Genomic DNA, 20,768 nt, shown 5'->3' on the forward strand with positions numbered 1-20,768 from the left:
TGTGCGTTATCATGCTGAAACATGAGGTGATGGAGGCGGATGAATGGCACAACAATGGGCCTCAGGAACTCGTCACGGTATCTCTGTGCATTCACATTGCCATTGATAAAATGCAATTGTGTTTGATGTCCATAGTTGATGCCTGCCGATTCCATAATCTCACCGCCACCATGGGGCAGTCTGCTCACAACGTTGACATCAGCAAACCGCTCGCCCACACATACACGTAGGCTGCTGCTGTGAGGCCAGTTGGACATACTGCAAAATTCTCTAAAACGATGTTGGAGGTGGATTATGGTAGAGAAATTAACAGTAAATTGTCTGGCAACAGCTCTGGTGGACATACCTGAAGTCAGCATGACAATTGCATGCTCCCTCAAAACTTGAGACATCTGTGGCATTATGTAGTGACAAAACTGCTAATTTTAGAGTGGCCTTTTATTGTCCCCAGCACAAGGTGCACCTGTGCAATGATCATGCTGTTTAATCAGAATCTTGATATGCCACACCTGTCAGGTGGATGGATTATCTTGTCAATTTAGAAATGCTCACTTAGAGGGATGTAAATACATTTGTGCACAACATTTGAAGGAAATACACTTTTTGTGCATGTGGAAAGTTTCTGGGATCTTTTATTTCAGCTCATGAAACATGGGACCAGCACTTTACCTCTTTTTAACTGAAGGACAAACATATAAATGGGTCATCACATTTAAATGCAGTTCATGAATGTTGCATTAAATCACACAAACCACAGATGTCTGGAACACCCCCTGCTTTAACAGAAAACAGGCTTTGGGCCTCCTCCTCTTCATGCTTACAGCATATGAATCTGACACAGTCAAATATAACAAGGGATAGTTCTGATATCCTACATATCCTAAACATACATAATTAACAAAACACACTATGACATATGGGCAGGAACTATGAGCTTTTGCCAGTAGCAAATGCTAATATTGTCACGCCCTGAACTTAGAGAGCCTTTTTATGTCTCTATTTGGTTTGGTCAGGTTGTGATTTGGGTGGGCATTCTATGTTCTTTATTTCTTTGTTTCTGGCCGAATGTGGTTCCCAATCAGAGGCATCTGTCTATCGTTGTCTCTGATTGGGGATCATACATAGGCAGTCCTTTTTCCCACCTGTGATTGTGGGTAGTTGTCTATGTGTAGTGGCCTGTGAGCACTACGTAGCTTTACGTTCGTTTGTTATTTCTTGTTTTGTTGGCGACATTCTAAATAAAAGTATAATGTACGCTCACCACGTTGCGCCTTGGTCCACTTCTTCTGATGGGCGTGACGCTGTGACTGCTCAGTGCGTCCTATGCCTGCGCTCCGCCCGTGCCGGGCTCAAGTGAGCATTCAGCCAAGAGGAGTGGTGCCAGGGATCAGCACCAGATCTCCAGTACTCCCCCACAGCCCGGTTCATCCTGTGCCTGCTCCCAGAACCAGGCCTCCTGTATGTCTCCCCAGCCTGGTGGGCCCTGTGGGAGCCCCACGCACCAGGCTACCTATACGTCTCCTCCCACCAGTGCTGATCCATGGCACAAAGCCTCCAGTGATGATCCATGGCACAAAGCCTCCAGTATAATGTACGCTCACCACGCTACGCCTTGGTCCACTTCTTCCGACGGGCGCGACAAATATTACTACTCTGAAGCCAATCAGTAGAGTTCACAAACATAGCTGTTAGTCAACTGATCATCAAACCTGGGTTCAACTATTATTTCAAATATTTCAATTACTTTCACATAAATATTCAGATATTTGTTATTTGAAAAGACAAGTAGTTGAATATTGGCAGGTATTTTAAAATACCCATTACACAATGTATTTTTAAATTAAATTCTCCCATGTATATGAACCCAGGTCCTAGGAGTCTTTGAAAAAACTTTATTTGGAAATATGTATTTGAGAAACAAATCTAATAGTAGGCTATTTATTGAAGATATTTGAAAATACTTTCAAATACTTCCAATAGAAGTAGTTGATTATGGCCACAGTATTTGAAAGTACTCAAACGCACAGAAAGTAAATATTAAAATATCAAAATACATGTATTGAAACCCAGATCTGGTAGTCATGCATAATCATCTTAGATTTTGTTTTTGTTGTTTGTGCCACTTGGAAAATAAGGTGTAATGCATTGTGAAACATGTGACAGTTATTTATCAGAATAATGCCATGTGTTGAGGAAAATATCACAGTATTTGAATTCTACAAATGATGCATAATTCATACCATTAAACTTCTCTTAATCATACCATTCACCAACCACTCCATCACCATCAATAGGTAATTACTGTTCTCAGAAACCCTTCCACAATCTGAAACAAATACTACAAAACAATCATTTTAAGCAGTGATGGGCAACTTTGATGGGGGTGGGGGCCACAAAACCCCCCAGAACTTATCATGATGGGCCGCAAAGCCCCTTTTTTTGTGCAGTTTTATAACTAACTTCCTGCCATTCTACACATTTTGCCATAGGGTGGAGGCAAATGTTTTCAGTTTTTAATATGATAACTGATAATCAATGGGCCCCACCCTGGTCAGTAATTAGAACATTCTTACTACAAGTTTAGATAGCTGGCCACTAGACTAACTTGTCAATTGAAAAAAAAAAGTGTTGCCATGGGCTAATTGAGTGGCTGCTGATGCACAACTACATTTCAAAATTGCACCTTGTGTATTCTATTATTTTAAGTTGAGATCCCGACTGAGTTCTTAAAACCTTGAAATTGGTCCGCGGGCCTACCAAAGGGGAGCCGCAGGCCAGTTGTCCATCCCTGATCTAAAGAGCCCAGGTAAATACCACGCCAACTGTCATCCATCCACCCATCCCCCGCTCCACAGCAGGGGAAGGAAAAAAGGAACTCAAGGACAAGTTCCAGGCAGCTAGCTTGACCATTCAGCAGCTCTAACTTTTTCTCAGAATGAGTAGGAGTGGGAACACAAAGGCAACTCTTTGCCTTTTCTCACCATTCAATCCGGTGCATCTCGCTTGCCGCTTATTGAATAGGGCCAGGGTCCTTCAACACTGTACTGTATTGCCTCCTGGGTGCTCTCACTCTCTCTCGCTAACTCTCTCAGCTCAGGTTACCATAGGAACCATGTGTTCAGCTAGCTAGTACACCACACAGGTAAGCACGACAATCTTTAAAAGCGAAATTAGGATGGAGGCTTGGCTGAATCAATATTTAATACATTAGACCATTGATAACAGTGAACAGCACTGGTCAATGTACACAGGGTATTGTACATACAAACAGTGTAGGGTTTGTGTGGGACCAAAAAATGGAATGGAACTACTTCAACATGGAAGTGACACCAACGACCAAGTGGCTTAAGTCCTATTTACAAAAGCACTCTGTAGAGGGGAGGGGGAGAGACACATTATCAGGAGTGCTTGGTGTACTTTTACCGTGTCTACATGCTGTGTAGAGAGAGAGAGAGAGAGAGAGAGGAGGTGAAGGCTCGATCTTGTCAGAGCTATAACGTAAACCGAAAGACAAGTGATTTGCTGTGTAAGGCTATCTGACACCAGCTCTCAGGCATATGTCACTTACAATAGCTAGAAAATTGCTCTTCCGACAGTGCTATAGCAATTAAATCCGTTCTTAACGCTTGAAGTGATGCTCCAGGACCATACATTTAATTTCAGCCAGTAGTTTTGAAAGTGGTGCTCACGAGGAAAAACGCGTCCCTGTTTTGTGTGTACAACGTCATCCAATTGTGTACTATGCCATCCATTTAATTTGAGATGTTACACCCTGCATCATTTTTTTGTATTTTTTTTTTTCAATTCGTATGACACTGTATGTTAAGGATCCAATCCGTACAATATGTTATTCATTTGTTGTGCTTAAGAACCCGGACTGCATCTTTAAGATTCAACAGGAGACCTGTATGTAAAATGAGGGTATTTACAAGCTTTTCTTGTAATTGCAATTAGGCCTTGCCATAGAGAGAGAGAGAGAGAGAGAGAGAGAGAGAGAGAGAGAGAGCAAAGTGGTGCAGTGGTATGGCTACCCCTTCAATAACAAAGGGGCCAAGACGTGTCATGGATGACTTGCTCGGATGACTTGAGTTTAATTGGTAGTTTATGCTATGACCTTCCTCTTCTGAGCACAAAAGCCCCTGGCATCTTTCACTTCTTAACACACAACCCTGTGTCTTAACCCTCTCACTGTCTCTTGCGCTCTTTGGCTTTCTCTCTCTCTCCTCTCTCTTTGCTGTATATACAGTGCATTCGGGAAGTATTCAGACCCCTTGACCTTTTCCACATTTTGTTATGTTACAGCCTTGTTCTAAAATGGACTAAATCATTTTTTACCCTCATCAATCTACACACAATACCCCATAATAGCAAAGCAAAAACAGGTTTAAAGAAATGTTTGCTAATTTATTCCAAAAAAACAAACAGAAATATGACATTTACATAAGTATTCAAACCCTTTACTCAGGACTTTGTTGAAGCACCTTCGGCAGCGATTACAGCATTGAGTCTTCTTGGGTATGACGCAACAAGCTTGGCACACCTGAATTTGGAGAGTTTCTCCCATTCTTCTCTGCAGATCCTCTCAAGTGCTGTCGGGTTGGATGGGGAGTGTTGCTGCACAGCTATTTTCAGGTTTCTACACAGATGCTCGAACGGGGTCAAGTCAGGGCTCTGGCTGGGTCACTCAAGGACATTCAGAGACTTGTCCCGAAACCACTCCTGCATTGTCTTGGCTGTGTGCTTAGGATCGTTGTCCTGTTGGAAGGTGAACCTTCACCCCAGTCTGAGGTTGTGAGCGCTCTGGAGCATGTTTTCATCAAGGATCTCTCTGTACTTTGCTCCATTCATCTTTGCCTCGATCCTGACAAGTCTCCCAGTCCCTGGCGCTGAAAAACATCCCAACAGCATGATGCTGCCACCACCATGCTTCACCGTAGGGATGGTGCCAGGTTTCTTCCAGACGTGACCTTTGGCATTCAGGCTAAAGAGTTAAATCTTGGTTTCAAAAGACCAAAGAAACTTGTTTCTTTTGTGCCTTTTACTGAGGAGTGGCTTCCGTCTGCCAACTCTACCATAAAGGCCTGATTGGTGGAGTACTTCAGAGATGGTTGTCCTTCTGGAAGGTTCTCCCATCCCCACAGAAGAACTATAGAGCTCTGTCAGAGTGACCATCAGGTTCTTGGTCAACTCTCTGACCAAGGCCCTTCTCCCCCGATTGCTCAGTCTGGCAGGGTGGCCAGCTCTAGGAAGACTCTTGGTGGTTCCAGACTTCTTCCATTTAAGAATGATGGAGGCCACTGCGTTCTTGGGAACCGTCAATGCTGCAGACATTTTTTGGTACACTTCCCTAGATCTATGCCTCGACACAATCCTGTCTCGGAGCTGTACGGACAATTCCTTCGACCTCATGGCTTGGTTTTTGATCTGACATGCACTGTCAAATGTGGGACCTTATATAGACAGGTGTGTGCCTTTCCAAATCATGTAAAAATCAATTATTTACAACATGTGGACTCCAATTAAGTTGTAGAAATATCTCAAGGACAATCAACGGAAACAGGATGCATCTGAGGTCCATTTAGAGTCTCATAGCAAAGGGTCTGAATACTTATGTAAATAAGGTATTCTGTTTTTTATGTGTAATGCTTTTGAAAACAATTCGAAACATATGTTTTTGCTTTGTCATTATGGGGAATTGTGTGTAGATTGCTGAGATGTTTTTTATTGAATCCATTTTAGAATGGACGTAAAAAATGTGGGGTCTGAATACTTTCGGAAGGCACTGTATATATTTAAATACAGGTGAAGTCGGAAGTTTACATACACGTACGTATGTTGGATTCATTCAAACTTGTTTTTTAACCACTCCACAAATTTATTGTTAACAAACTATAGTTTTGTGAAGTCAGTTAGGACATCTACTTTGTGCATGACACAAGTACTTTTTCCAACAATTGTTTACAGACAGATTATTTCACTTAGAATTCACAGTATCACAATTCCAGTGGGTCAGCATTTTAAATACACTAAGTTGACTGTGCCTTTAAACAGCTTGGAAAATTCCAGAAAATTATGTAATTTCTTTAGCAGCTTCTGACAGGCTGATTGACATCATTTGAGTCAATTGGAGGTGTACCTATGGATGTACTTCAAGGCCTACCTTCAAACTCAGTGCTTCTTTGCTTGACATCATGGAGAAATCTAAAGAAATCAGTCAAGACCTCAGAAAGAAATTATAGCCCTCCACAAGTCTGGTTCATCCTTGGGAGCAATTTCCAAACGCGTTCATCTGTACAAACAATAGTACGCAAGTATAGACACCATGGGACCACACAGCCGTCATACTGCTCAGGAAGGAGACGCGTTCTGTCTCCTAGAGGTGAAAGTACTTTGTTGCGAAAAGTGCAAATAAATCCCAGAGCAACAGCAAAGGACCTTGTGAAGATGCTGGAGGAAACAGGTACAAAATAATTTATATCCACAGTAAAACGAGTCCTATATCGACACAACCTGAAAGGCCGCTCCGCAAGGAAGAAGCCACTGCTCCAAAACCGCCATAAAAAAGACAAACTACGGTTTGCAACTGAACATAGGGACAAAGATCGTACTTTTTGGAGAAAGGTCCTCTGGTCTGATGAAACAAAAATAGAACTGTTTGGCCATAAATGACCATTATTATGTTTTGGGGAAAGGGGGAGGCTTGCAAGCCGAAGAACACCTTCTCAAACGTGAAGCACGAGGGTGGCAGCATCATGTTGTGGGGGTGCTTTGCTGCAGGAGGAAATGGTGCACTTCACAAAACAGATGGCATCATGAGGGGAGAAAAATGATGTGGATATATTGAAGCAACATCAAGTTAAAGCTTGGTCGCAAATGGGTCTTCCAAATGGACAATGACCTCAAGCAAGTTCCAAAGTTGTGGCAAAATGGCTTAAGGACAACAAAGTCAAGGTATTGGAGTGGCCATCACAAAGCCCTAACCTCAATCCTGTAGAAAATGTGTGGGCAGACCTGAAAAAGTGTGAGAAGCAAGGAGGCCTACAAACCCAACTCAGTTACACCAGCTCTGTCAGGAGAAATGGGCCAGAATTCACTCAACTTATTGTGGGAAGCCTGTGGAAGGCTACCTGAAATGTTTGAACCAAGCTAAACATTTTAAAGGCAATGCTACCAAATAATAATTGAGTGCATGTAAACTTCTGACCCACTGGGAATGTGATGAAAGAAATACAAGCTTAAATAAATCATTCTCTCTAATATTATTATGACATTTCACATTCTTAAAATAAAGTGATGATACTAACTGACCTAAGACAGAGAATTTTTACAAGGATTAAATGTCAGGAATTGTGAAAAACTGAGTTTAAATGTATTTGGCTAAGGTGTATGTAAACTTCCGACTTCAACTGTATATATACAGTACAGTACCAGTCAAAAGTTTGGACACACCTACTCATTCCAGGATTTTTCCTTTTTTTTAATTACTATTTTCTACATGGTAGAATGATAGTGAAGACATCAAAACTATGAAAAATCACATATGGAATCATGTAGTAACACCATGCATAGTGTCTCTTGCCAATGTCACTACCAGGGGCTTTTTCAAAAGATTGAATTGCATGATCTTTGCTTGAATATTCAAATACTTTCCGTCTGCATTGCAATACTGAATCATTTTTTCCATCTACGGTTCATTTTCATCTCCAGAGTAATACCTACCGCACAGTAATTTATGTTTAAATATTGAATTTCACAGTGGTTATGTAGCCAGGCGGAGTTTGACCGAGAACACACTAGAGTGTGGTGCAGTACACTCAGCATCACAATGCTTTCCCCTACCAGATGCCCAGAGCATTGGCCTGACCCTCACCTTTAACCTCTAACCAATGACCGATGTCCACTCCACAGTGTGGATGGAACAGACTTGACTAGGGGATATACTGTATATGTTGTTATTGTTCCTGAGTTAGCATACTAATGGCCTTGAGATAGCTCTGTTGACCGTAGCAATTAACTCAACCCTTTCAGTCAGCCTCCTCTCGTCCACCATTCATTGCCCCTGGGCTGGCTTAGTGGGCGAGAATGAAGACATGCCAGCGTTCCACTTCTACTGCTAAAGGCTCTGACCTTGTGAAAGCAGGTTCAGGCACGCACACACACACAAGCAAAAGATTGCATAATGGTAGTGTGATTGTGTGAGCAGCCACCAACCACATGCTGTGCAGTCTTAGAATTATGCCAATCATGACAGCCTGAAATATGGTGAGGGTAAAGGTCTAAGGATATAAGGAATAGCCCATGACATAGTAGAGCGATTGACAAGTGGATCGCTCAACAAGAGAACTACACTGCTGTAACAGTAGGGGAGAGTGGGGTAAGTTGAGCCATTTGTACATTGTACATTCAGCATCACTCCGTCAAGGGAAATATAATATTATTTCTAACAAATGTATCTACATATATTTCAGGATGTTGTGTATCCCGGGAAATAATGGGAATTCACGTAAACATTACAGTTTTGAAAACGTAGCTTGTCCAAAATAAAGTGGTCTCTTGGCACAGGATACCCAGGGTATGGGGTAAGTTGAGCTGTGGAACAGGGTAAATTAAGCCACGTACACATTTCTGTACTGAATTAAATATTACCACTATCTTTTTAAAACCATGTCTGTCTTTATTTCCCAAACACAATCACAGCTGCTGTTTTGTTTTTTAATTATTTTAAGCATCGTTAAAACACAGGTTTAACCCCTAACAAAAACGTTTTTACTTTTTTTAAACACTTTTAACATGCGTATGGGAAGAAAACACTTACATTTGCTCAACTTGCCATTGACTCAACCATTGGCTCAACTTACCCCAAGGCAAACATTTTCATTATTTAGCCCAAACAGCTACAAGGATGGGGAAGGGGGATACCTGGTCAGTTGTACAACTCAATGCATTCAACTAAAATGTGTCTTCCGCATTTAACCCAACCCCTCTGAATCAGAGAGGTGCGAGGGCTGCCTTAATCGACGTTGACAGCGCCCGGGGAACAGAGGGTTAACTGCCTTGTTCAGGGGTAGAACGACAGATTTTGACATTGTCAGCTCGGGGATTCGATCCAGCAACCTTTCAGTTACTGGCCCAACGCTTTTACCCGCCTCTCATTTTGAAACTTATATGCTAGGTTTAGAACCTCATATCGAAGCTTATAGAGACCCCAACTAATGTATAGAACAATCTTTAAATTATCTACTTTGGTTTAGATACAAGCATCTTGAAACCTCTTAACACAATAAATTCATTTGACTTCATTAAAATCTTTTTTTTTTTTTTTCAATGTGGTTTCTTCCTTCAAAGACTCCATGATATTATGTTATTACCCCCACTCCCCTTACATGAGAGAAAAACGTTGTCCTGCAGTTCACCTTATGCACCACTAGACAGCGGTCTTTCCTCTCAAAAGGAAGGCACTGAAGTAACTGCATGAGCTATGACCACAATAACAAAGTACCATCTCATGGATAAGACTACCACACATTGGCAGATACTTGAACAGATTACACTCTGATAGAACTGAGCTCAGATGTGAATATTTATATATGTCTGCAAGTCCAGGGGGGTCTTTCAGATAAGGCTTGCCCTGTCACACACACCCTCTCCTCCTCTTGGCATACAATGCCATGGGGCACAGATGTTATCTAAAACAGGATCTCAATCGTGTGGAATGAGAGAATCAGCTTTTGCGTCAACCACGAACAGCATTCTAACCAAATTGTTGGAAGCTGAAGTTGCATTTTAAATCATAATGAATAAGCAATCCTAGATCAGCATTGCTACGCTGAAACGCTTTGTCAATACACGCCATGGTCTAAAATGCAACATCATATTAATGGTGATCAGACCATTATCAGCCTGAAAATGTAATCCTGGCACATTTTTGCACAAAGGTCAAATGTCACAGAAGCTGTCGTTTTTCTCAAAACATTGCAGTCAATGGGATTAGATGAGTGTCACAGGGTTGACGTTTTTCTCAACACATTACAGTCAATGAGGTTAGAGTTGAGCCAAGATGTGGAGATGAAGCAAGGGTTGAGCCGGGAGTTGATATTAAGCTAGGGTTAGGGTTGAGGCTAGGATTAGGGTTAAACCAGGATTTGGACATGAAGCTAGAGTTGGGGTTAGGGTTAGGATTACGGTTAGGGATGAGGTAGGAGTGGGCGTGAAGCTAGGTTTCGGGTTAGGGCTTCAACCCTAGACATAACCCTGACCTTAATCCAATTAACAATTAATGATTTTGCCCCTCCCCCCCACTACATGAAAGGTAGGCCTCACTTGAAGCCTGACCGACAGTTAATGTGCTTTTGAGTGACATCGGCAGAAGGGTTGAGCCAAGATGTGGTGACGAAGCGAGGGTTAGGGTTAGGGTCAGCGTTACAGTTAGGGTTGAGCCGGGAGTTGATATGAAACTAGGGTTAGGGTTAGGGTTGAGGGTAGTTTTAGGGTTGAGCCAGGATGTGGACATGAAACTAGGGTTAGGGTTGGGGTTGAGGATAGTTTTAGGGTTGAGCCAGGATGTGGACATGAAGCTAGGGTTAGGGTTAAGGGTTGAGGATAGTTTTAGAGTTGAGCCAGGATGTGGACATGAAGCTAGGGTTAGGGTTGGGGTTGAGGATAGTTTTAGGGTTGAGCCAGGATGTGGACATGAAGCTAGGGTTAGGGTTAAGGGTTGAGGATAGTTTTAGGGTTGAGCCAGGATGTGGACATGAAGCTAGGGTTAGGGTTAAGGGTTGAGGATAGTTTTAGGGTTGAGCCAGGATGTGGACATGAAGCTAGGGTTAGGGTTAAGGGTTGAGGATAGTTTTAGGGTTGAGCCAGGATGTGGACATGAAACTAGGGTTAGGGTTGGGGTTGAGGATAGTTTTAGGGTTGAGCCAGGATGTGGACATGAAGCTAGGTTTAAGGCTTGAGGATAGTTTTAGGGTTGAGCCAGGATGTGGACATGAAGCTAGGGTTAGGGTTAGGGTTGAGGATAGTTTTAGGGTTGAGCCAGGATGTGGACATGAAACTAGGGTTAGGGTTAGGGTTGAGGATAGTTTTAGGGTTGAGCCAGGATGTGGACATGAAACTAGGGTTAGGGATAGTTTTAGGGTTGAGCCAGGATGTGGACATGAAACTAGGGTTAGGGTTGGGGTTGAGGATAGTTTTAGGGTTGAGCCAGGATGTGGACATGAAGCTAGGTTTAAGGCTTGAGGATAGTTTTAGGGTTGAGCCAGGATGTGGACATGAAGCTAGGGTTAGTTAGGGTTAGGGTTGAGGATAGTTTTAGGGTTGAGCCAGGATGTGGACATGAAACTAGGGTTAGGGTTAGGGTTGAGGATAGTTTTAGGGTTGAGCCAGGATGTGGACATGAAACTAGGGTTAGGGATAGTTTTAGGGTTGAACCAGGATGTGGACATGAACCTAGGGTTAAGGGTTGATGATAGTTTTTTTTATTTTTTATTTACCCCTTTTTCTCCCCAATTTCGTGGTATCCAATTGTTGTAGTAGCTACTATCTTGTCTCATTGCTACAACTCCCGTACGGGCTCGGGAGAGACGAAGGCTGAATGTCATGCGTCCTCCGATACACAACCCAACCAGCCGTACTGCTTCTTAACACAGCGCGCATCCAACCCGGAAGCCAGCCGCACCAATGTGTCGGAGGCTACACCGTGCCCCTGGCAACCTTGGCTAGCGCGCACTGCGCCCGCCACAGGAGTCGCTGGTGGGCGATGAGACAAGGAGATCCCTACCGACCAATCCCTCCCTAACCCGGACGACGCTAGGCCAATTGTGCGTCGCCCCACGGACCTCCCGGCGCGAACCCAGGGACTCTGATGGCACAGCTGGCGCTGCAGTACAGCGCCCTTAACCACTGCGCCACTCGGGAGGCCGAGGATAGTTTTAGGGTTGAGCCAGGATGTGGACATGAAGCTAGGATTAGGGTTGGGGTTGAGGATAGTTTTAGGGTTGAGCCAGGATGTGGACATGAAGCTAGGGTTAGGGTTGAGGATAGTTTGAGGGTTGAGCCGGGATGTGGACTTGAAGCTAGATTTAGGTTTAGGGTTAGAGTTAGGGTTGAGCTGGGAATGGACATGAAGCTAGGGTTAGGGTTAGGGCCTCAACCCTAGACCTAGCCCTAACCTTAATTAATTTCCCCTCCCACCACTAGGTGGCAGAAAGGTAGTCCTCACTTGAAGCCAAGCTAGAGTTATTGTGCTTTTGAGTGACATTGGCAGAACGGTTGACAAAATTCACGCATGGGATCATTCAACAGACGCTCTCGATGAACGCAAACCTACATCTGACCATGTGAAATTAACTCTTCACAATTAAAATTTGGTCCCACAGAGAACAAGGCTTTTCTTCTATAGAAAAGCATTACCTACAGTTCTCACATAACCATGACGCCCCCGTTGACTTCGATTGAGCTAGGTAACCGTCCTTGCACACAACCAATCGTGGCCTTATAGCGATGCTCTGTGTTGAGGTTCAGCTTCCTAATTAATCCTCAACATGGTCATTCATTCTCTCCCTGCACTGTTTGAAACTCAGGGCATCATTAAAGAGTGTCCCCAGGAGACTGTACACAGAATTAATAGGAGGGTCGAAGGGTTAAAAAGGTTTAATCTTCCCAAAATGTACATATTTGTGACCGGGAGATATGGCATATGAAATTTGAAGTCAATCAACCTCCATTGGTCTTGCAGTTCTAGAAATTAAGAGCCTTGTTATGAATTACTTTTTATTTTTTTTTTTTTAGATTGACTTGAAACTTGAAGCTCTCTGGGTCTGCCTGTCTAAGTGCCTGTCTGCCTGCTTACCTGTCTGTCTGTCTGTCTGTCTGTCTGTCTGTCTGTCTGTCTGTCTGTCTGTCTGTCTGTCTGTCTGTCTGTCTGTCTGTCTGTCTGTCTGTCTGCCTGTCTGTCTGTGTATCTGTTCCTGCCTGTCTGTCGGCCTGTCTGTGGGAGAGAGGAAGGAGAGAGAGGAGGGAGAGGGAGAGAGAGATGAGAGGAGGGGGAGGCAGGGAAAAGAGGGAGAGAAAATGATGGGGAATGAGATAAATAAAAGTGGGAGAGTGAGGAAGGGTGAAAGAGGGGGGAGAGAGAGAGGGAGATGGTGAAAGAGGGATGGGGAGAGAGAGGAGGGAGCGAGACAAGGGAGAGTGTGAGAGAGAGATGAGAGGAGAGGAAGAGAGACTAGAGGGGGAGGGAGGGGGAAGGAGGGAGAGAGAAAGAAGAGGGAGAGTGAGGGAGGGGGAGAGAGGGAACAGAGAGACAGAATGGGTGAGAGAAGGGAGAGGATGGGATGGAATAAGGGGAGGGAGATAGAAGATATAAAATGGAGGTAGAGAGTAAGAGAGAGAGACATGAGATAAACGAGAAAAACGTCATCCATGTGACACTCATCTTTTCCCATTGACTTCAAGGTATTGAGAAAAACATCAATCCTGTGACACTCATCTTTTCCCATTGACTGTAATGTATTGAGAAAAATGTCAGCTACTGTGACGTTTTACCTTTTAGCAATAATATGCCAGGATGATGTTTTCCTATAATATTGTGTTGCGGCGATACCATATCTTGATATTATTTGCAATTCATACACAGTTGAAGTCGGAGGTTTACAGTACACTTAGGTTGGAGTCATTAAAACTTGTTTTTCAACCAATCCACAAATTTCTTGTTGGCAAACTACAGTTCTGGCAAGTCTGTTAGGAAATCTACTTTGTGCATGACACAAGTAATTGTTAACATGTACATTATTTCACTTATAATTCACTGTATCACAATTACAGTGGGTCAGAAGTTTACATACACTAAGTTGACTGTGCCTTTAAACAGCTTGGAAAATTCCAGTGATGATGTCATGAATGATGTCATGGCTTTAGAAGCTTCTGTTAGGCTAATTGACATAATTTGAGTCAATTAGAGGTGTACCTATGGATGTATTTCAAGGCCTACCTTCAATCTCAGTGCCTCTTTGCTTGACATTGTCATGACGTTGGCCTCTTTGGGTATAGCAAGCCCCATCCCCCTCTCCCTGCCTCCCCCTTGCCTCCTTCAACTAGGCTGCTGTGGTCAGAGAGAGGTCGTAAATTCCTGAGAAGACCCTGCCACATGGCCACATAGTATAAGAGGCAGAGTAGATTTTCATGGAGCACAGAGGAATTTCCTCCACCTCACAGAACAAATGTCATGTTCCAGAGAAAGTATAACAGATCGGTGAAGAATCCAGCTACGAACTGGTCCGTTTGTTACAACTTGGGGAAGCTCATGGAAGACGGTGTGGCCACATTACCATTACGCTGCTTATATAATAGCCTCAGATATGAGGTTTACATCTAATTGTTGTATAATATGAATGAGTGAGTCTCATACTGTTTGTAAAATTGTGTAATATGATTTTGGACTGTTTAATGACAGAAAATCCTATTTCCTTTTGATTTGAACTGAGCCCAGTTAGGGTCAGGCGTCCTGGGACAGCCATTCCGAATAAAACCCAACGTTGAAAAATTATTAGCAGACCATGTTTTTCTCCATTAGGAGAGAACAAAGGTTGTAAACCATTGCTGAATCTTTTAACCATACCACGTGGTTAAACTCTTAGACTATCGATACCGACAGAATAAGAACAAGTCTTTGATATTAATTATTAGTCTGCAGCTAGGAATTCGGAATCATTGAACGCGAAGAACGACAACTGCCGAAGCAGACATTCTATAACAAATGAATGAATGTCACTCTGAACCACCCACTATAACCATGACAAAGAGAGAGAGAGGATGAAACTCTCCAACTGAAACAAACTTTTCACCAGCGATCCCGACGACACACTGAGCGTAAATATATATATTGATTGCAATTGTCCCCGAATGAGTGAGCGTTCATGTGCAAAGGATTAGCATTTCAATTGTTATAATTATCGCTCTGTAGTGACTTCTTAGTCAACCCCCACTTCCCCTTTTGTCTAACAAGCCGCGATGCCGGTTTAGCCCACTAGGGCACATTCTAATTCCATATAACCACATTTACCTTGTTTGTTTGTTTGTTTGTGCATTTCTGTGAATTATTTAGTTAGTAATATATAAATGATTTAAGACAATTGATGTATGGATGACTCATAGTGAAGACTGAGTTCGTGCAGATAACCAACAATTTACGATGTTTGGAATGAGACTAACGTGAGGTAAAGTAAATAATTCATTAATTCGAAGACTAATTGATCGGATAAAATATCTGAGACATTATTTTAGGAAATGATAACTTTGAAATCTGAATATTTTTCCTTGGTTTTCCAACTTCCTAGTAATTACGGTTACATGATTAATCAGTCTAATCGCGTAATACTAATTACAGAGAATATTTGATAAAAACTATAAGTCTTCAGTTAATGATAGTAAAGACATGACAACATCATGGGAAAATCTAAAGAAATCAGCCAAGACCTCAGAAAAAAATTGTAGACCTCCACAAGTCTGGGTCATCCTTGGCAGCAATTTCCAAACGCCGGAAGGTAGCGCGTTCATCTGTACAAACAATAGTACGCAAGTATAAACACCATGGGACCACACAGCCATCATACCGCACAGGAAGGAGACGCGTTCTGTCCCCTAGAAATTAACGTACTTTGATGTGAAAAGTGCAAATCAATCCCAGAACAACAGCAAAGGACCTTGTGAAGATACTGGAGAAAACAGGTACAAAGGTATCTACATCCACAGTAAAACGAGTCCTATATTGACTTAACCTGAAAGGCCGCTCAGCAAAGAAGAAGCCACTGCTCCAAAACAGCCATAAAAACGTCAGACTACAGTTTGCAACTGCACATGGGGACAAAGATCGTACTTTTTGGAGAAATGTCCTCTGGTCTGATGAAACAACAATAGAACTGTTTAGCCATAATGATCATCGTTACATTTGGAGGAAACGGGGGAGGCTTGCAAGACGAAGAACACCCTCCCAACCGTGAAGCACGGGGGTGGCAGCATCATGTTGTGGGGGTGCTTTGCTGCAGGAGGGACTGTTGCTCTTCACAAAATAGATGGCATCAAGAGGGATTGAAAAGGATGTGGATATATTGAAGCAACATCTCAAGACATCAGTCAGGAAGTTAAAGCTTGGTAGCAAATGGGTCTTCCAAATGGACAATGACCCCAAGCGTACTTCCAAAGTTGTGGCAAAATGGCTTAAGGACAACAAAGTCAAGGTATTGAAGTGGCCATCACAAAGTCCTGACCTCAGTACCATAGAAAATGTGTGGGCAGAACTGAAAAAGCGTGTGCGAGCAAGGATTCCTACAAACCTGACTTAGTTACACCAGCTCTATCAGGAGGAATGGGCCAGAATTCACCCAATTTATTGTGGGAAGCTTGTGGAAGGCTATCCAAAACATTTTTTCCATGTTAAACAATTTAAAGGCAATGCTACCAAATACTAATTGAGTGTATGTAAACTTCTGACCCACTGGGAATGTGATGAAAGAAACAAAAGCTGAAATAAATAATTCTCTCTACTATTATTCTGACATTTCACATTCTAAAAATATAGTGGTGATCGTAACTGACCTACGACAGGGAATTTTTACTAGGATTATGTCACGCCCTGTCCATAGAGAGCCATTGTTTCTCTATGGTGTAATAGGTCAGGGCGTGACTGGGGTGTTCTAGTTTATTATTTCTATGTGGTGTTCTAGTTTATTATTTCTATGTGGCGTTCTAGTTTTCATATTTCTATGTTGGTGTGCTTGATATGGTTCCCAATTAGAGGCAGCTGGCATCGTTGTCTCTAATTGGGATCATATTTAGGTAGCCTTTTTCCACCTGTGTTTTGTGGGATATTGAATTTTGTATTTTGAGTTAGTGTATGTAGCACCTCTGTAGTCACGGTTCGTTGTTTGTTTCTTGTTTTGTAGTTTCACTTTAATAAATTATGTGGAACTGTAATCATGCTGCGCCTTGGTCCTTCTCTACAAACGATCGTGACAGATTAAATGTAAGGAATTGTGAAAAACTGAGTTTAAATGTATTTGGCTAAAGTGTATGTAAACTTCTGACTTGAACTGTATACAGTATTATTGTAACATTCATTACTGTATGTTAGATTACGCACCAAGGTCATATGCTGATGTAGAGTGATATACAGTGATATACAGTATTATATCACTATGTGATATCACTCTGAAGCCACTCTCCTGCCTGCTAAACTGCCATGTTCCTACTACACAGTATGTGACTTCCCATTACACATGAAACGCCCCTCCATTCAGCCAGGATTAGGATGTAAACAAGTGGGTTTGTGACAATCTAATTTGCAGTCATCAAACTGCTATTGGAGTAATACATGTAATTTCAGCACATTACCATTTCCTGTTTACAATAATGGCTCCTCAGTGCACAGGCCCACGGGTAAATGCTCAGGCCTTGCACAGCTGGGATCAGATCATGGTCCAGTAGGTAAGCTTTAAAATAGTTTGATTTGGTATAGAAGTTGAAAATTGGCACACTTGTATAATTTTTCATGCTGAGCAAAAGCCGATATATTGCCATTTGAGTTTAGCCCTGGGTCGACCTGTAGTGACCCCTACAGGCCAATGGTGAAAATGCTTTTAACTATATTGATGTTTTGGGTAATGACTTTCCCTGTGTTGGGTCTACATGGCTCCAAAATTGCTTAAAATGTTTGGGGAACACATTCAACCAACAACCAAAACCATATGATCTTTGTTTTGTCCTTTATGATTATAACAATTATTAAAAAATATCAGAAATTGCAGTAAAATGTGGATATTTTCCCTTTCGAAGTGATGTATTAAATACAAAGTTACCTTTGACACTCTAAAAATATTTATAAGTGTTCCCTGACGACTACTGTTTAAAATTCAATGAAATATGATATTATTTACAGACAGGAAACCTGCTCTGTACACGTCACTCTAGCTAAAATCCCATAGGAATATCCAGCAGGGACAGAGGTAACCCATTTTAGCAAAATCCCTTTCTGATGAGACCACACAACTTTTACAAAAATCCAGGATATGTCTCAATAAAGATGTCCAGCTATAGCACCATTGCAGATTAAACCGATTACACTCGAAGGCAGCAGTTTTGCAAAGTGGCCACCAACCAGCTCCATGGGGCCAAATAGGACAGCTAGAGCAGTGTTTGTCTTATTCAGGCCCTCTGGTTTGACGATAAGATTGAGTGTGGAACAACTAACCAGATGCTGATGAATTGCTGTGTAATTACAATCCTCTACAATCTGTCAACCATACTGGGCTTAAACATCCACTTCCTGCAAATGTTCAGCTGACTATACTGTGCAATACCCAGAAAAGAGCATGATTTGTTGGATAAATGTCCTACAGTATTTGGAAGCGTATTCCCTGTTTTCACTGTTCATATACAGTATCATCTATCAACCTTTATACAATTATCAACACAATACTTCATCTCTAATATGACAACAGCCCCATACTGTGAATACAGTATGATCTGAGGACTGTAGCCTACAGGAGAGACTACAGGCAGACAGCACCACACCACAAGGCCCCTCTCTCCCCACTGAGGTTCCAAGGGAAGCATTAACGTAACCTTGGTGAGAACATCATGGGGGACAGATAGATGATATTTTGGTGTTTGTCTTGGGAGACAGTAGGACGCTAGAGCTGTTGTTAAATACTGGAAACCTTCCATGAAAAGGAGAATAAGTCTGTGGAATTTTGCCCATAATTGCTTTTGTTTTGTAGATCAGCTTTAATATTGAAGATAGCTTGTGGGTTCTATCAATTGCTAAAGTTGTCAGGTTGATTGGGCAGGACTACACAGAATCCACAATTACTTAACTACAACTGCAGCATAACAACCTGAAGGTTTTATTTTTACATAGCATACACATATAACACTTTAGTTTAAACTTGTTAGCATATTTTCGTTGTCCAGTATTAAAATCTCAATCCGAAATTAGACTCAAAAAGCGCTGAATCTGGACTAATCTGTGTGGTTCACACCATTGATTATTGCCTTTTCTCAGAATGGATGTGCTTAGTTAGAGTGGTGGTAACGCAGTCAGAATTTAGTAGACACCCTTCATTTTCATCCAAAAAACAAAGTAGCATGGTCTTTTTTCTGGGAAAATGCATATTTCATAGTGACAAGAAGGGCAGGATTTGACAAAAAAATGTATGAATAATGCAATACTCATATACCAAAAGACAACATTACAGAGAGAAAACATCCGATTCTTATTCACTATGCATTAAAGGCTTGCTGAATGTTTTTTTTAGCTTACCACCAAAAGTCTCCGACACGGTCTCTAGAACTCTCGCGGCTCTTCTACTGTCCTGTGCGTTCAGCACCTCGGACAGCGACCTCCGCGTGCTCTGTCCACTTCTCTGACACTGGGGCATGGTTGATCGAAGACTTCTCCGCTTGCTTCCGCTCCGGACGGACTGGCTTCGCTTGGGCTCTACTGATGAAGACACCTGCACGATGGTGTTGCTTTTTTTTGTCAACGCCGAGGTGACGGAGCCCATGGCAGCAGTGTTAACTTTATAAACTTGTTTCAGGAATCTAGCCTAATAAGTCTACCGCCTATTTTTCTAAAACTTTCGAAGTCTCCCGAGGCTATTTACTTTTCACTTCGTCGACTTGAAAATTGGCATGCCAAAACATCCTGTCCAACATCCTGTCCAACTCATGAGACTAAACTGAGTTTTAGTCAGACAGACTGTTCTGTTGACTGACTTGTTGTTTTTAAAGGCTTCTCTTGCAACAGTCAATTGATGTGGTCTAGTCTATAGCCTAATGACTAAAGTTCTCCATCGGTTTTCCACATAAAACTCCTAGGGGAAGGAACTGACGCAACCAGAATCGTTCAAGTTCGTTTAAAAGCTCCACACGTTCAATTATTCACTATATCGTCACGTTTCCAGCAAATTGGCGACAGACTTTCATGCGAATATTAAAAAATCAGAATGAAACCTATAAAACCTTTCCCATCAGAGATTTGTTTCCATCAAATTAACCTGTTGTTGATACAAGTCAGTACATGATGACGTAGTGGCATAAAAATAACTTTAGCCGTTAAATTCCCATGTAAGTCTACCGAATAAAAAATACAAGTGAAATGGGTTTCCATCGCATTTTCAACTCTACTGGTGGTTTCGTCCCCCAAAAATTGCGTTATATAGCAAATGTGCCCAGACTAGTCTTGGCACATGCGCTCTAGCCAACTGATTGGCTACCTACAGTAGTACGCAAAGCCACAGGCAGTTAGGGTGCCGCAGCACCCGCTGAAAAATGTGAATAAAAAAACAAAAAAATACATTTAATTAGCAGACCCGTCTGTAACACAGTGGATTTTTTGTGCCTCCAAACTACCCGCACAAACTACTATGAGTACATGATGAGATTATTATGGATCATTTGTCAAATGGCAGCCAAGCATTGATCATCATGTAACCAGAATAAGACCCTCGATATTTATTGGAAAGCAGCATCAAGCTCAGCACCATACACTTCCACCACCCTGTGAAGTTCATCATAAATTATTTAATGTGTAGCCTAATGAACTGTCTGCTTTCCCGAGTCGTAGTGGGAGGACCACATAACATACAGTGGGGAGAACAAGTATTTGAGACACTGCCGATTTTGCAGGTTTTCCTACTTACAAAGCACGTAGAGGTCTGTAATTGTTTTATCATAGGTACACTTCAACTGTGAGAGACGGAATCTAAAACAAA

At 42.1% G+C, this 20,768-nt stretch overlaps 1 long non-coding RNA gene across 1 annotated transcript in view; it reads right to left on the reverse strand.

The window, feature by feature from the left end:
• The window catches only part of LOC139420398 (uncharacterized), a 29,543-nt gene extending 10,144 nt beyond the window's left edge, over nucleotides 1-19,399 (reverse strand). The window contains exon 1 of the long non-coding RNA XR_011635513.1: nucleotides 19,316-19,399. This is a non-coding gene — a long non-coding RNA (uncharacterized lncRNA). The remainder of the gene's footprint in view (nucleotides 1-19,315) is intronic.
• Nucleotides 19,400-20,768: the final 1,369 nt, after the last annotated feature.

The sequence above is a fragment of the Oncorhynchus clarkii genome, chromosome 11 (genome assembly GCF_045791955.1).
Source record: "Oncorhynchus clarkii lewisi isolate Uvic-CL-2024 chromosome 11, UVic_Ocla_1.0, whole genome shotgun sequence".
In the NCBI taxonomy this organism is placed as follows: Eukaryota; Metazoa; Chordata; class Actinopteri; order Salmoniformes; family Salmonidae; genus Oncorhynchus; species Oncorhynchus clarkii.